Genomic DNA, 18,170 nt, shown 5'->3' with positions numbered 1-18,170 from the left:
CTTGCCTGCTTGTCTGCTTGCCTGGGTCTGCATTACCTGGGCTTGCTCTGAATATTTCAGTTTGAAATCTCAGCAAATTTCCCACATATGAACTCCTACAACTATTACCATTTTAGGGAAAAAATAAATGTTATAAAATAATTTAGATGTATGTGGCCAGTTTAATGAAATTTTAATTTGTCTACAAGAGTTTATTTATGGAGTACATTAGAAAATGGATTGAAACATACACAGAAATAATTGGATACATTCTTAGAATTTTACTCAGGCTTTTAAAAATTAATCAAGTGTCAAAAAGAGCAGAACAAATCAAGTATGGTCTTACATCAGTTGGGTGTGTCTATTTAGTTAGCAGTGTAAGGAACCATAGTGAAAAAAGGTTTTGGAGTTCAGTATTTAGAATGAAGCTGAAGGTATCTATCTTTCTGTTCACTCAATAGCTAGGGAGTGTGTTATATAGTTTTATGCCAAGTTGACACAATATAAAATCTTTTGAGAACCTGGAGCCTCAGTTAAGAAATCGTATCTATAAGACTGGTCTGTTGGCAAGACTGTAAGGTATTTTAAAAATTAGATTGATGGGAAGTGCCCAGGCCATTATAGGTAGTGCCATCCCTGGGCAGATGATCCTGGGTTCCAAAGAAAGTGGGATGAGCAAGTCTTGAGAAGCAAGTCAGTTAGCAACATCTCCTCAGCTTATGTCTCCAGGTTTCTGCCCTGTTTGAGTTCCTGTCCTGACTTCCTTTAATGATGAACAGCAATACGGAAGTGTAAGCTGAAATAAATTCCTTCCTTCCCATTTGTTTGGGTGAGGGTGTTCTTGTGCAGCAATAGAAACCTTCCTTAAGACAGAGTCATGGAGGACCTTGACAATATTCAGTCAGAAAGCTGGGTCTGTACTCAGGCCTCACGTCTGCCCTCTGAGTGTTATCAAGGATTTTCTTGAGTATGTTTCTTTTTGTGGGAAAATGATCACATTTAGAGCTCAAATCTGATTACAATGGAAAATACAGAGGTCTCTTATTTAGTGTTAAAAGCATGCAAGTCAATGAAGAAAGTGCTAAGAATTCTTGACTCAGATCTATTTCTGAAAGGAAAAAAATGGCATGTATTAGTTACTTTTCTGTTACTGTGATAAAACATTTCCAAAGCAACTTGCAGAAGAAAGATTTAGTTTTAAGTTTCCAGATGGCTAGCATCTGTGAAGGTAAAGGCAGGACTGCTGAACCAGTAAGCTGAGAACTTATATTCTGAATTGTAAGCAGGAAGTTGAAAGAGTGAACCTTTGAAATTTCAAAGCCTATCCTCAGAGACCTACTTGCTTCAGCAAGGCCTTACCTCCTAAGCCATACCAAATATTGCCTCTAACTCTGATCAAAAACTCAAATGCTAGAAATAATGAGAGATAGGACACTCAAACTACCTTATGGCTGGAAAAAGAAATTTTGAAATGTTTGAGAATTAGAAGAAATGAGGATAATTGCAGTTTTAAGAAGATGTGAATGAAATTTCCTTTGCTATTTTCTCAGAAAATAGGAGCTATTTTCTGATGACAGTTGTGGCCCACTGGAAGTACTGTCCTTAAGTAAATAAAGGTAGAAAGGACATAGAAATCCTTATATTACTCTTCTCCAAGGTTCTTCACCTTTATTAATATAGAAATACATGTTAAGATGGCATTTATGGCCATCTTTTCCTAGTCAGTAACTCAGCATATTTTTTAAGAACAAATATATACTTACATGTGCAAATAAAAAATAATTAACATAAAATTCCAAGTCCAGAATTGGAAAAGGAGGAGTATCTGAGAGTTTGCAGGAAGGAAGGGGAAAAGAGAAGAGGTTAGACTGTGCCCTAAGGTCACCACCATCTTGGCTCCTGTGACCAAGCAGCCAGCTCAGCCAGATACCTGTGCCACATCTGACACGGAGAAGATCCCACTACCTAATACTCTCTAGAGAACTGGCAGAAGCAGGTTAATAGCCACTGCCCCTTTCCATCAGATGTGGTAGACCTGTGACATATCTGACACGGGGAAGATCCTACTTCCTGAAACTCACTCAAGAACAGACAGGAGCAGGGTATTTGGTAGAAGGGGGGCATTCGAGCACCAGCATCCACAGAGCATTTGAAACCCAGCAATAAGCCCTATCCTGGGCTGTTGGCCCTACAGAGTGATCAGCTCTTGGAGGGGGTCCACATGGCAGCCACCATCTTTACTACTGGGCGGACCAGACAGGCAACACCAAGTACACAGAGACAACCGAGTATAGAATTGCTTGGGGCAGGACACACTAGGGCTTCAACAACACCAAAGAGTAGGGCAGCACATCAGCAATCTGTGCCAGGGGAAACTCGGTCATCCAGCAGTGCAGAAATAGCCTTAAAGGCCCATGGGAGGTTCAAGCACCAGCCAGTGACTGCTGTCACTAACCAATTAATGTCAGAGATAACCAGATGGCAAAAAGCAAATGCAGGAATGTTACTAACAGAAATCAAGGCAGGATGGCAGCATCTGAACCCAATTCTCCAACAACAGCAAGTCCTGGATACCCCAACACACCAGAAAAACAAGATTTGGATTTAAAATCACTGGTCATAATGCTGTTAGAGGAACACAAAATAGACATAAATAAATCTCTTAAAGAAATACAGGGGAACATGAATAAGTTAGAGACCCTTACAATGGAAACACAAAAATCATTTAAAGAAATTCGGGAGAATAGGGGTCAACAGATAGAAGCCAATAAAGAGGAAATGCAAAAATCACTTAAAGAAATGCAAGAGAAATTGAGTCAACAGGCAGAAGTTGTAAAAGAGGAAACACAAAAATATATTAAAGAAATACAAGAAAATACAAACAAACAAGTGAAGGAACTGAGCAAAACAATCCAGGATCTAAAAACAGAAGTAGAAACAACTAAGAAATCACAAAGGGAGACAACTTTGGAGATAGAAAACCTTGGGAAGAAATCAGGGGCTATAGATGCCAATATCAACAACAGAATACCAGAGATAGAAGAAAGAATCTCAGATGTGGAAGATACCATAGAAACCATGGAGTCAACAGTTAAAGAAAATGCAAAAAGCAAAAAGCTTGTAACCCAAAACATCCAGGAAATCCAGGACACAATTAGGAGACCAAACCTAAGGATTATAGGTATAAATGAGAGTGATGATTTACAACTTAAAGGGCCAGCAAATATCTTCAACAAAATTATGGAAGAAAACTTCCCTAACCTAAAGGGAGAGATGACCATGAATATACAAGATACTGACAGAACTCCAAACAGGCTGGACCAGAACAGAAATACATCCCATCACATAATAATCAAAAACCCAAATGTACTAAACAAAGAAAGAAAAGAGCAGTAAGAGAAAAAGGCCAAGTAACATAGAAAGGAAGACCGATTAGAATTACACCAGACTTCTCACCAGAGACCATGAAAGCTAGAATATCCTGGGCAGATCTTATGCAGACTCTAAGAGAAAACAAATGCCAGCCAAGACTACTAGACCCAGCAAAACTCTCAATCACCATAGATGGAGAAACCAAGATATTCCATGATAAAACCAAATTTACACACTATCTTTCCATAAACCCAGTCTTACAAAGGATAACAGAAGGAAAACACCAATACAAGGAGGGAAACTACAACCCGGAAAAAGCAATATAGTAAACTTCTTTCATCAAACCCAAAAGAACATAATCAATCAAATACAAAAGATAACATCAAAAATGACAGGAAGTAATAATCACCATTCCTTAATATCTCTTAACATCAATGGACTCAATTCCCCAATAAAAAGACATAGACTAACAGACTGGATGCATAAACAGGACCCTACATTTTGCTGTTTACAGGAAACACACCCCAAGACCAAAGATAAACACTACCTCAGAGTGAAAGGCTGGAAAACAATTTTACAAGTAAAAAACAAGCTGGAGTAGCGACTCTAATATCAGATAAAATTGACTTTCATCCTAAAGTCATCAAAAGAGACATGGAAGGACACTTCTTGCTGGTCAAAGGAAAAATCTACCAAGAAGAACTCTCCATTCTGAACATCTATTCTCCAAATGTAAGGGCACCCTCATTCATAAAAGAAACTTTAGTAAAGCTCAAAGCACACATTGCATCTAACACAATAATTGTGGGCGACCTCAACACCCCACTCTCCTCAGTGGACAGATCAAGGAAACAAAAATTAAACAGGGACACAGTGAAACTAATTGAAGCATTGGACCAATTGGAATTAACAGATACATATAGAGAACATTTCATCCTAAAGCAAGAGAATACACCTTTTTCTCAGCACTTCATGGTACCTTCTCCAAAATTGACCATATAATTGGTCACAAGACAGACCTCAACAAATATAAGAAGATCAAAACAATCCTATGCCTCCTATCAGATCACTATGGTATAAGAGTGGTCTTCAATAGCAACAAAAACAACAGAAAGCCCATTTACACATGGAGGCTGAACAATACTCTACTCAATGATACCTTGGCCAAAGAAGAAATAAGGAAATCAAAGACTTTAGAATTTAATGAAAATGAAGGCACAACATAACCAAATTTATGGGACACAATGAAAGCAGTGCTAAGAGCAAAACTCATAGCCCTGAGTGCCTCCAAAAAGAAAATGGAGATAGCATACGCTAGCAGCTTAACTGCACACCTGAAAGCCCTGTAACAAAAAGAAGCTAATTGACCCAGGAGGAATAGAAGACAGGAAATCATGAAACTCAGGGCTGAAATCAATCAAGTGGATACAAAGAGAACCATACAAAGAATCAACAAAACCAGGTGCTGGTACTTTGAGAAAATCAACAAAATAGATAAACCTTTAGGGACACTAACCAAAGGGCCACAGAGACAGTATCCAAATTAACAAAATTAGAAATGAAAAGGGAGATATAACAACATAAATGGAGGAAATTCAAAAAATCATCAGATTCTACTACAAAAGTCTATATGCAACACAACTGGAAAATCTGGAGGAAATGGACAATTCCCTAGACAGATACCAAATACCAAAATTAAATCAGGATCAAATAGATCAACTAAACAGTCCCATAACCCCTAAAGAGTCAAAGGGGGTCATAGAAAATCTCCCAACCAAAAAAGCACAGGACCAGATGGTTTTAGTGCAGAATTCTATCACACCTTCAAAGAAGACCTAACACCAATACTCCTCAAATTATTCCACAAAAGAGAAACAGAAGGAACACTATCCAACTCATTCTATAAAGCCATAATTACGCTGATATCAAAACCACACAAAGATCCAACAAAGAAGGAGAACTACAGGATCGGGAGCAGCCTGGGGCAGCGCCCCTTCTCCAGACAGTGCAGAGGGCCAGTGAGGCATCCGGAGGCCGGCTGCAGGGAAGCAGCTTGCACTGGTGAGTCCGTCTGACCTGGCAGAGCAGAGGATCCAGTCAAGAAGCCTCTGGCAGGAGCCTTTGGGTCGCCACCTCTGGATTGGGAGCAGCCTGGGCAGCACACCCTGTCCCCAAGCAGTGGAGAGGGCCAGCGGTGCATCTGGAGGCCAGCTGCAGGGAGACAGCTTGCACGGGTGAGTCCTGCATTGACAACAAGACCAACTCTCACCAGTGAGATCTAGATGGCAAAAGGCAAATGTAGGAACATTACTAACAGAAATCAACGCAATATGGCAGCATCTGAACCCAATTCTCCAACAACAGTAAGTCCTGGATACACCAACACACAAGAAAAACAAGATTTGGACTTAAAATCACTGGTCATGATGCTGTTACAAGAACACATGACAGACATAAATAACTCTCTTAAAGAAATTCAGGCCAACCGAATCCAAGAACACATCAAAATGATCATCCACCATGATCAAGTAGGCTCCATCCCAGGGATGCAGGGATGGTTCAATATAAGGAAATTCATCAATGCTATCCACTACATAAACAAACTCAAAGAAAAAAACATATGATCATCTCATTAGATGCAGAAAAAGCATTTGACAAAATTCAGCATCCTTTCATGCTAAAAGTCTTGGAAAGAACAGGAATTCAAGGCCCATACCTAAACATCATTAAAGCAATATACAGCAAGCCAGTAGCCAACATCAAACTAAATGGAGAGAAACTTGAAGCAATCCCACTAAAATCAGGGACTAGACAAGGCTGTCCTCTCTCTCCATATCTTTTCAATATAGTACTTGAAATTCTAGCTAGAGCAATTAGACAACATAAGGAGGTCAAGGGGATACAAATTGGAAAGGAAGAAGTCAAATATCACTATTTGTAGATGACATGATAGTCTACTTAACTGACCTGAAAACCTCCACCAGAGAACTCCTACAGCTGATAAACAACTTCAGCAAAGTGGTGGTTATAAAATCAACTCAAGCAAATCAGTTGCCTTCCTATACTCAAAGGATAAGCAGGCTGAGAAAGAAGTTAGGGAAATGACACCCTTCACAATAGCCACAAACAATATAAAGTATCTAGGTGTGACTCTAATGAAACAAGTGAAAAATCTATACGACAAGAACTTCAGGTCTCTGAAGAAGGAAATCGAAGAAGACCTCAGAAAATGGAAAAATCTGCCATGCTCGTGAATCGGCAGGATTAATATAGTTAAAATAGCCATCTTGCCAAAAGCAATCTACAGATTCAATGCAATCCCCATCAAAATCCCAACTCAGTTCTTCACAGAGTTAGAAAAAGCAATTCTCAAATTCATCTGGAATAACAAAAAAGCCAGGAGAGCTAAAACTATTCTCAACAACAAAAGAAATTCTGGGGGAATCAGTATCCCTGACTTCAAGCAATACTACAGAGCAATAGTGTTAAAAACTGCATGGTATTGGCACAGTGACAGACAAGTGGAATAATGGAATAGAATTGAAGATCCAGAAATGAATCCACACACCTATGGTCACTTGATCTTCGACAAAGGAGCGGAAAGCATCCAGTGGAAAAAAGATAACCTTTTCAACAAATGGTGCTGGTTCAATTGGAGGTCAGCAGGCAGAAGAATGCGAATTGATCCATTCTTATCTCCATGAACTAAACTTCACTCCAAGTGGATCAAGGACCTCCATGTAAAACCAGACACACTGAAACTAATAGAAAAGAAACTGGGAAAGACCCTTGAGGACATGGGCACAGAGGAAAAGTTCCTAAACAGATCACCAATAGCTTATGCTCTAAGATCAAGAATTGACAAAGGGGACTTCATAAAATTACAAAGTTTCTGTAAGGGAAAGGACACTGTTAAAAAGACAAAATGGCAACCATCAAATTGGGAAAGGATATTCACCAACCCTACATCTGATAGAGGGCTAATATCCAATATATACAAAGAACTCAAGAAGTTAGACCCCAGGGAACTAAATAACCCTATTAAAAATGGGGTACAGATCTAAACGAAGAATTTTCACCTCAAGAAATTCGGATGGCCGAGAGGCACCTTAAGAAGTGTTCAACATCATTAGTCATTAGGGAAATGCAAATCAAAACAACCCTGAGATTTCACCTTACACCAGTCAGAATGGCTAAGGTCAAAAACTCAGGAGACATCAGGTGTTGGCAAGTATGTGGAGAAAGAAGAAAACTCCTCCATTGCTGGTGGGGCTGTAAGATGGTACAACCACTTTGGAAATCAGTCTGGCGGTTCCTCAGAAAACTGGACATGACACTTCTGGAGGACCCTGCTATATCTCTCCTGGGCATATATCCAAAGGATTCTCCGGCATGCAATAAAGACACATGCTCCATTATGTTCATAGCAGCCTTGTTTATAATAGCCAGAAGCTGGAAAGAACCCAGATGTCCCTCAAAGGAGGAATGGATACAGAAAATCTGGTATATTTACACAATGGAATACTACTCAGCACTTAGAAACAATGAATTCACAAAATTTTTAGGCAAATGGTTTGATCTGGAAAATATCATCCTAAGTGAGGTAACCCAATCACAAGAGAATACACATGGAATGCAATCTCTGATAAGTGGATATTAATTAGCCCAGAAGCCCTTAATACCCAAGGCACAAATCGCATAATAAATGACTCCCATGAAGAAGTATGGAGAGGGTCCTGATCCTGGAAAGGATTGATCTAGCATTGGAGGGGAATATAAAGACAGAGAAAAAGGAGGAAGGTGATTGGAGAATGGATGGAGAAAAGAAGGTTTATGGGACATATGGGGAGGGGGATCTGGGAAAGGGGAAATCATTTGGAATATAAACAAAGAATATAGAAAATAAAAATATTAAAAAAAAAGAAAAAAAAGAAATTCAGGAGAAAAATGATCAAAAGCTAGAAGCCCTTACAAGGGAAACACAAAAATCACTTAAAGACATTCAGGAGAATATGGGTCAAACGATAATAGCCAATAAGGAAGAAATGCAGGAATCACTTAAAAAATACAGGAGAACTTTGATCAACAGGCAGAAGTCATGAAAGAGGAAACACAAAAATCTCTCAAAGAATTACAGGGAAACACAAACAAGCAAGTGAAGGAACTGAGCAAAAACATCCAGAATCTAAAAACAGAAGTAGAAACAACTAAGAAATCTCAAAGGGAGACACCTTTGGAGATAGAAAACCTTGGGAAGAAATCAGGGGACATAGATGCAAAATCAACAACAGAATACAAGAGACAAAAGAAAGAATCTCAGATGCGGAAGATACCATAGAAACCATGGACTCAATGGTCAAAGAAAATGCAAAATGCAAAAAGCTTGTAACCCAAAACATCCAGGAAATCCAGGACACAATGAGAAGGCCAAACATAAGGATTATAGGCATAGATGAGAGTGAAGATTTACAACTTAAAGGGCCAGCAAATATCTTCAATAAAATTATGGAAGGAAGAAAACTTTCCTAATCTAAAGAGAGAGATGCCCATGAATATACAAGAAGCCTACAGAACTCCAAACAGACTGGACCAGAACAGAAATAACTCCCATGACATAATAATCAATACCCCAAATGTACTAAACAAAGAAAGAATATTAAAGGCAGTAAGAGAAAGAGGCCAAGTAACTTATAAAGGTAGACCTATCAGAATCAGACCAAACTTCTCACCAGAGACTATGAAAGCAAGAAGATCCTGGGCAGATCTCATGCAGACTCTAAGAGAACAAAAATGCCAGCCAAAACTACTATACCCAGCAAAACTCTCAATCACCATAGATGGAGAAACCAAGATATTCCATGATAAATCCAAATTTACACACTATCTTTCCATAAACCCAGCCTTACAAAGGATAAGAGAAAGAAAACACCAATACAAGGAGGGAAACTTTACCCTGGAAAATGCAAGATAGTAACCTTCTTTCATCAAACCCAAAAGAAGATAACCAATCAAATATAAAAGATAACATCAAAAAGGACAGGAAGCAATAATCACTATTCCTTAACATCTCTTAACATCAATGGACTCAATTCTCCAATAAAAAGACATAGACTAACAGACTGGATGCATAAACAGGACCCTACATTTTGCTGCATACAGGAAACACACCTCAGGGCAAAAGACAAACACTACCTCAGAGTAAAAGGCTGGAAAACTATTTTATAAGCAAATGGTCTTAGGAAACAAGCTGGAGTAGCGATTCTAATATCAGATAAAATTGACTCTCAACCTAAAGTCATCAAAAGAGACATGAAAGGACACTTTTTACTGGTCAAAGGAAAAATCTACCAAGAAGAACTCTCCATTCTGAACATCTATTTTCCAAATGCAAGGGAACCCTCATTCATAAAAGAAACTTTTTCTCAGCACCTCATGGTACCTTCTCTAAAATTGACCATATAATTTGTCACAAAACAGACCTCAACAAATATAAGATCAAAATAATCCCAATCCTCCTATCAGATCACTATGGTATAAGAGTGGTCTTCAATAGCAATAAAAACAACAGAAAGCCCATTTACACATGGAGGCTGAACAATACTCTACTCAATGATACCTTGATCAAAGACAAACACTACCTTAGAGTAAAACGCTGGAAGACAATTTTACAAGCAAATGGTCTCAGGAAACAAGCCGGAGTTACCCATTCTAATCTCAGATAAAATTGACTTTCAGCCTAAAGTCATCAAAAGAGACACTGAGGGACACTTCTTGCTGGTCAAAGGTAAAACACACCAAGAAGACCTCTCAATCCCGAAAACCTATGCTCCAATGCAAAGGCACCCTCATTCCTAAAAGAAACTTTACTAAAGCTCAAAGCACACATTGTACCTAGCACAATAATTGTGGGTGACTTCAACACTGCACTTTCCTCAATGGACCGATCAGGAAAACAGAAACTAAACAGGGACACAGTGAAACTAATTGAAGCTGTGGATCAATTAGATTTAACATTATATATATATATATATATATATAAACATTTCACCCTAAAGCAAAAGAATATACCTTTTTCTCAGCACCTTATGGTACCTTCTCCACTGAAACTAATAGAAAAGAAACTGGGGAAGACCCTTGAGGACATGAGCCATGAGCACAGGGGAAAAGTTCCTGAATAGAACACCAATAACTTATGCTCTAAGATCAAGAATCGACAAATAGAAATAGGATCAAATAGAAATAAAATTACAAAGTTTTTTTTAAGGTAAAGGACACGGCCAAGTGGACAAAACAACAACCAACAAATTGGGAAAGGATCTTCACCAACCCTACATCCGATAGAGGGCTAATATCCAATATGCACAAAGAACTCAAGAAGTTAGACTCCAGAGAGCCAAATAATCCTATTAAAAATGGGGTACAGAGCTAAACAAAAAAATTTCACCTGAAGAACTTCGAATGGCTGAGAAGCACCTTAAAAAATATTCAGCATCATTAGTCATTAGGGAAATGCATATCAAAACAACCCTGAGATTTCCCCTTATACCGGTCAGAATGGCTAAGATTAAAAACTCAGGAGACAGTAGGTGTTGGCAAGGGTGAACACTCCTCCACTGCTGGTGGGACTGCAAGTTGGTATAACCACTGTGGAAATAGGTCTGCCGGTTCCTCAGAAAACTGGGCATAACACTTCGGGAGGACCCCACAATACAACTTCTGGGCATATACCCAGATGATTCCCCAGCATGCAATAAGGACACATGCTCCACTATGTTCATAGCAGCCCTAATTATAATAGCCAGAAGCTGGAAAGAACCCAGATGTCCCTCAATGAAGGAAATGTGGTATATTTACACAATGGAATACTACTCAGCAATTAAAAACAATGAATTCATGAAATTCTTAGGCAAATGGTTGGATCTGGAAAATATCATCCTAAGTGAGGTAACCCAATCACAAATGAACACACTTGGAATACAATCACTGATAAGTGGATATTAACTCAGAAACTCTGAATACCCAAGACACAATTCACATATCAAATGACTCCCAAGAAGAAGGTCCTAAAAAGGCTTGTTCCAGCATTGTAGGGGAGCACCAGTACAGAGAAGTAGGAGGGGGGGGTGATAGGAGAATGGGTGGAGGGAAGAGGGCTTAGGGAACTTATGGGGAGTGGGGAACCTGGAAATGGAAAATCATTTTGAATGTAAACAAAGAATATTGAAAATAAAAAGTTAAAAAAATAAAATCATAAAAAGCCATGTTTATTTGGTGACTGCAAATGGATGTGAAATTGTGTTTTTAAAATTCATAATTTTAAGACATTGTTGGAAAAGAGAAATGTGTCAGATTAGATAATATAAATATAATATTATGTAGCAGTATATAGTTATAAACTATCTGAGTTATTTTCAAGTTGAAGACTAAAGTGTGTCCATTTGTTCCCTAACCATTCAAATTCTATTATTATAAGAACATGCTATGAAAAGTCAGGACTACATTTTTTCAGACTAAGAAAAGACCTTACCTTAAGAAATTATTCTATCTGATGTAGGATTGGTGAAGATCTTTTCCCAATTTGTTGGTTGCCGATTTGTCCTCTTGATGGTGTCCTTTGCCTTACAGAAACTTTGTAATTTTATGAGGTCCCATTTGTCAATTCTTGCTCTTAGAGCATACGCTATTGGTGTTCTGTTCAGAAACTTTCTCCCTGTACCGATGTCCTCAAGGGTCTTCCCCAATTTCTTTTCTATTAGCTTCAGAGTGTCTGGCTTTATGTGGAGGTCCTTGATCCATTTGGATTTGAGCTTAGTACAAGGAGACAAGGATGGATCAATTCGCATTCTTCTGCATGCTGACCTCCAGTTGAACCAGCACCATTTGTTGAAAAGGCTATCTTTTTTCCATTGGATGTTTTCAGCCTCTTTGTCGAGGATCAAGTGGCCATAGGTGTGTGGGTTCATTTCTGGATCTTCAATCCTGTTCCATTGATCCTCCTGCCTGTCACTGTACCAATACCATGCAGTTTTTAACACTATTGCTCTGTAGTATTGCTTGAGGTCAGGGATACTGATTCCCCCAGATTTCCTTTTGTTGCTGAGAATAGTTTTAGCTATCCTGGGTTTTTTGTTGTTCCAGATGAATTTGATAATTGCTCTTTCTAACTCTGTGAAGAATTGAGTTGGGATTTTGATGGGTATTGCATTGAATCTGTATAGTGCTTTAGGCAAAATGGCCATTTTAACTATATTGATTCTACCGATCCATGAGCATGGGAGGTTTTCCCATTTTTTGAGGTCTTCTTCCATTTCCTTCTTCAGAGTCTTGAAGTTCTTGTCATACAGATCTTTCACATGTTTGGTAAGAGTCACCCCAAGATACTTTATACTGTTTGTGGCTATTGTGAAGGGGGTCATTTCCCTAATTTCTTTCTCAGCCTGCTTATCCTTTGAGTATAGGAAGGCCACTGATTTGCTTGAGTTGATTTTATAACCTGCCACTTTGCTGAAGTTGTTTATCAGCTGTAGGAGCTCTCTAGTGGAGTTCTTTGGGTCACTTAGGTAGACGATCATGTCGTCTGCAAATAATGATAGTTTGACTTCTTCCTTTCCAATTTGTATCCCTTTGACCTCCTTATGTTGTCGAATTGCCCGAGCTAGTACCTCAAGTACAATATTGAAAAGATAAGGAGAAAGGGGGCAGCCTTGTCTGGTCCCTGATTTCAGTGGGATTGCTTCAACTTTCTCTCCATTTAGTTTGATGCTGGCTACCGGTTTGCTGTATATTGCTTTTACTATGTTTAGGTATGGGCCTTGAATTCCTATCCTACATCAGATAGAGGGCTAATATCCAATATATATAAAGAATTCAAGAAGTTAGACTCCAGAAAACCAAACAACCCTATTAAAAAATGGGGTACAGAGTTAAACAAAGAATTCTCACCTGAAGAACTTCGGATGGCGGAGAAGCATCTTAAAAAATGCTCAACTTCATTAGTCATTAGGGAAATGCAAATCAAAACAACCCTAAGATTTCATCTTACACCAGTCAGAATGGCTAAGATTAAAAATTCAGGAGACAGCAGGTGTTGGAGAGGGTGTGGAGAAAGAGGAACACTCCTCCACTGCTGGTGGGATTGCAAATTGGTACAACCACTCTGGAAATCAGTCTGGCGGTTCCTCCGAAAACTGGGCACCTTACTTCCAGAAGATCCTGCTATACCACTCCTGGGCATATACCCAGAAGACTCCCCACCATGTAATAAGGATACATCTTCTACTATGTTCATAGCAGCCCTATTTGTAATTGCCAGATGCTGGAAAGAACCCAGGTATCCCTCAACAGAAGAGTGGATGCAAAAAATGTGGTATATCTACACAATGGAGTACTATTCAGCCATTAGAAACAATGAATTCATGAAATTCTTAGGCAAATGGATGGAGCTAGAGAATATCATACTAAGTGAGGTAACCCAGACTCAAAAGGTGAATCATGGTATGCACTCACTAATAAGTGGATATTAACCTAGAAAGCTGGAATACCCAAAACATAATCCACACATCAAATGAGGTACAAGAAGAAAGGAGGAGTGACCCCTGGTTCTGGAAAGACTCAGTGAAACAGTATTCGGCAAAACCAGAACGAGGAAGTGGGAAGGGGTGGGTGGGAGGACAGGGGAAGAGAAGGGGGCTTGCGGGACTTTCGGGGAGTGGGGGGGCTAGAAGAGGGGAAATCATTTGAAATGTAAATAAATTATATCGAATAATAAAAAAAAAAAAAAAAAAAAAAAGAAATTATTCTATTGATGGGGTGGGCCACAAAAAAATAGTCTAAAGGGCATACAGCTGCTTACACATATCATCAGGAAAACATAGTTTGTCTCCACTGATTGAGGTACACTATGTGAAGAAATGCATTCATGCACATGATTGCAACTGATCTTTGACCATTTTTCTATGCATGATGATCTGTAGGGGCAAAACAAGTAAGTAAGGTGAGATAGTGTCCCTTCCTTCACACTAGGTCAAAGATAAGTCAAGTGCATCCCATGCACAAAACAAGGAAACAGACCATTAGTAACTATTTAAAAAACACTGGAGGAAGAAAATAAAAAATCAGTATTTGCTTCTAACACGACCACTTAGTACAAGCAAACAGATGAAGGCTGAATTAAGCTTCTCATGCTAGCTAGTTTTATTGCCAATAGTTTATTTCCCATCATCATGCTTGTCTTGTAGGTTAATATTTGGTAACTTAATATGCTATCCAGTGGAATGCTTATTTTAATGCAGCTTGGGAAAACTTGTATCTGGATCTGTGAATAAATACAAATAGAGTTGTCTTATGAACATGTTTTTGAAAACTCCAAAATGTGTTCATGTACAAACATTGATATAAAACTGTTCAAGATTGTTTACTTTCTGGGCTACTACTAGATATTGTTTTAAATTCTAACATATGGTACTTAACATTTTAAATAATAGCCAACTGTTTTATACGGAAGGTAAGGGATGTTTGAGTTGATGCAGCTATAAGATGTGAAAGAGTAATTTTTAAACTAAAATAAAATTACTGGTTACTCCAAAATGAGAGAGAAAAAAGTATATGACAAAACCCAAAATGGTCAACAAGGCTGCCTATGCATAGAGGGAGAAGATGCAGCTTCCTGCGTGATTAAGCTGGCTAGAACTGGAAAGGGATTAAAAATTATGCATTAATACCAAAAGTATCCCATTCTGAAATTAGAATTTGTCTCTAAAATCACAATGTTTAGATCACAGGTTTTCTTAAAAATCTGGCCTGCTCATAACCCCAAAACTAATCTTTTAGTCCTTTTGTATGCTTTAAAAATCTGAGTGTTTCTATTGAAAAGTTAACATTTTTCCTATAGTTATGTAGCCAAAGCCTTTAAAATATCATTTTCTTGACATTTGAGTGACTATGTTTATGAAAAGTTTATCATCTTTGGTATTTGACAGTTATTCCTAATATTAAGTTCTTCATTGTGTCTTTTGATTTCAACTGGCTCTAGAATGTTCCATAAGTGCTTTTAGAACTCTGAAACAACGATTTCAACTTATTCAGATATTAAGTTATATAAAAAGGCATTGTCAAACAACAGGTGATGTTAGTTTTTGAGTTGTGTTTGGGTGAATGTGCTAATACATGTTGAAACCTTGTATGATACAGATATCTATTATTCTAAATTATGACCCATAACATTATGGGTCATAATTTACAAAAACATAATTTAGAAATTAATTATATAAATTATGAAACATTTAAAAGGGGCAATAAATAAGCTAGCAATTGATATCTCTCATTCTTGGTATCTATAAAGAATGAATGATAAGCAGCTATTTGTAATTGTATTATCATTGCCTTTGCTGGGTAAAAATAAGACTTGGGTCTTGGTTTAAGAAACACATCTCTAATTCTAAAATTCTTCTATATGCTGCTATCACCCAATACTTCAACATGGGAATGTGCTCTACTAAGGCATATTTTCATAATATGCAGTGGAAACTTTCTAGAATCTATGTGGGTAACCCTAGTGAGGATTCCTAGTAATGGACGATATGGAGCCTAAACTGGATATCTTTTTTAGCCATGCAAGGCTTCCAGTGGTGAGATGGAGTTGCAATTGTTTGCGTTGTTGGTCAAGGAAGCCCCATGGAAATCTCCAAACATCCTAGACTGGGGCTAGGACAGAGGGTAGCTCTCCAAAAATTGACAATGGGGCCCCAATGGTAAGGACAGCATCCACATAGGTTATCAAATTTAGAGAGGTTGGTCTAGTGCCTGCATGGAATCTTTATCCTTACATTCTAGTCTCTTTGTTGTAGGAAGGTACTCTGCAGGCAAAGAAAAGAGAAACTTGGACATAAAGACTTTGATCTACAATCTTTCCTGTCTTCAAGATATATTGGGGAAATGGTGGCACAGAACTTGTAGAACTAGCCAACCAATCTGGTTTAACTTGTGTCCTATGCTGTGAGAGGTAGCTAATGACTGACACTGCCTAGATGGCCAGCAATCAGAGCTCAGAGACCTAGGACAGAAATAAACAGGACAGGTCTGTAATGGTAATGGTATTAATAATACAATGAAATGATTCTGAATATCTGCTATACTCATAAATCAGTGCCTTGTCCAATTGTCATCATAGAGGTTTTCTCTGGCAGCAGATGGGAGTGGGAACAGTGGCACACAACCAGATATATGAAAAGCAAATCTAAATCAGAGGTCACCAATGGATCCCTCCCCACAGAGACTGAGGAACCACACAGAAGAGGGGGCAAATATTTTAGGAGTCAGAGATGGCAGAAGACATGAGAAGAATACAGTTCACTGAATCAACTAAGCAGGAATCATATGGTCTCATAGAGACTGAAGCAGAGAGCACCAGGCCTGTATGGATCTGCCCCAGGTCCTCTGTGTATATATTACAGTCGTTAGCTCAGTGTTTTGTAGAAGATTCTAACAGTGGGTGCAGGTGAATCTATAACTCTTTTGCCTACTCTTGGGACTCTTTCCCTCCTATTGGGTGACCTTATCAAGTTCAGTTATTGCCTCTTGGAGGTTTACTCCTTTCTGAAGGGAAACAGGAAGACAAGGGAGTCAAGAAAGCTCAGACAAGTGGAGGGAGGGGAAACTCTCGTCAGGATGTATAGTATGACAAAAACTTATTTTCAATAATAAAAATAATTTTAAAAACCACTTCTCCTGAACTCCATTACTTTTCACTGACCACACTGTAATAAAGCTTTTAGGATTCAAATCTTGGGCCCATATGTCCACTTTAAGGACGTATCTTTGGTCTTTGTGCTTCTGACACTGTTCATATGTTTGAGGTAATATTGATGCGAGAAATATTCTCTAAAAATGGATGAGATATTAGGTATAGAAAGCTTTCCCATATTAGTTTCTGACTTACTTGTTCTCCCTGCTTTAATCTAACCTATTTATGACTGTGAAATTGTATGTTACCCAATCAGGAAGGAGTCTGTGCAATTGTTAGTACTTCCTGTTGAATATTATCCAGTATGTGTTATGATAAAGTTAATACACTGACCGTTTGATTCCAGTGTATGTAGATCTGTCTCATTTTTTCATTAATACATATATTTATTAATTTAACATCTTGATCACAGCTTCTCCTCCCTCTGCTTCACTTATGCCCTCTCTCTCATCTCCTTTCTCACCAACCCACTTCACTTTCTTCTCAAGGAAGAAAGGCTTTCTATGAATATCAACCTCCTTGACATCCGGTTGCAGCAGGCCTAGTCTGATCATCTCCTCCTGGCTTACTTTTTGATCATTTAGTTCTTGACTTATTTGGTTCATAAAAACCCTTACTCGAGGGCATGCTCCAAACTCTTTGCTATCTTCTTCAGAGTAATTATAATTATAGTTTCTCTGGTTCACTATATTCTCTTAAAATGTCTTAAAAGTCAATAAGTGGTCATCTATGCTAAACTATATTTCTTTGGCTAGACTGAGAACCTACATATGCTAACAGATTATTATAATCTCTTAATGACATTGAAACTGGAAATCTAAGATAAATTTGACTAAGAATAACACCTATGCTCTAATTTTTGGTCACACTTTCATGTAACAGGGGAAAAAAAGCATTGACATTGAACTTGAAAAACTCTAGGATTTTTCAGCTCTCTTCTGATAACTATTTTCAAAGAAATATGGGTTTCTAACCTAGAAATAAGCCTGAGAACACCATTGTTTCTGGATGTTTCACTAGAATCCTGCTCTTGATCAAACAGCCATGCCATTGAAGTAAGAACAAGTAAAGTTTGAGT

The sequence above is a fragment of the Apodemus sylvaticus genome, chromosome 3 (genome assembly GCF_947179515.1).
Source record: "Apodemus sylvaticus chromosome 3, mApoSyl1.1, whole genome shotgun sequence".
Lineage (NCBI taxonomy): Eukaryota > Metazoa > Chordata > Mammalia > Rodentia > Muridae > Apodemus > Apodemus sylvaticus.
Note: the sequence above shows the minus strand (reverse complement) of the source record.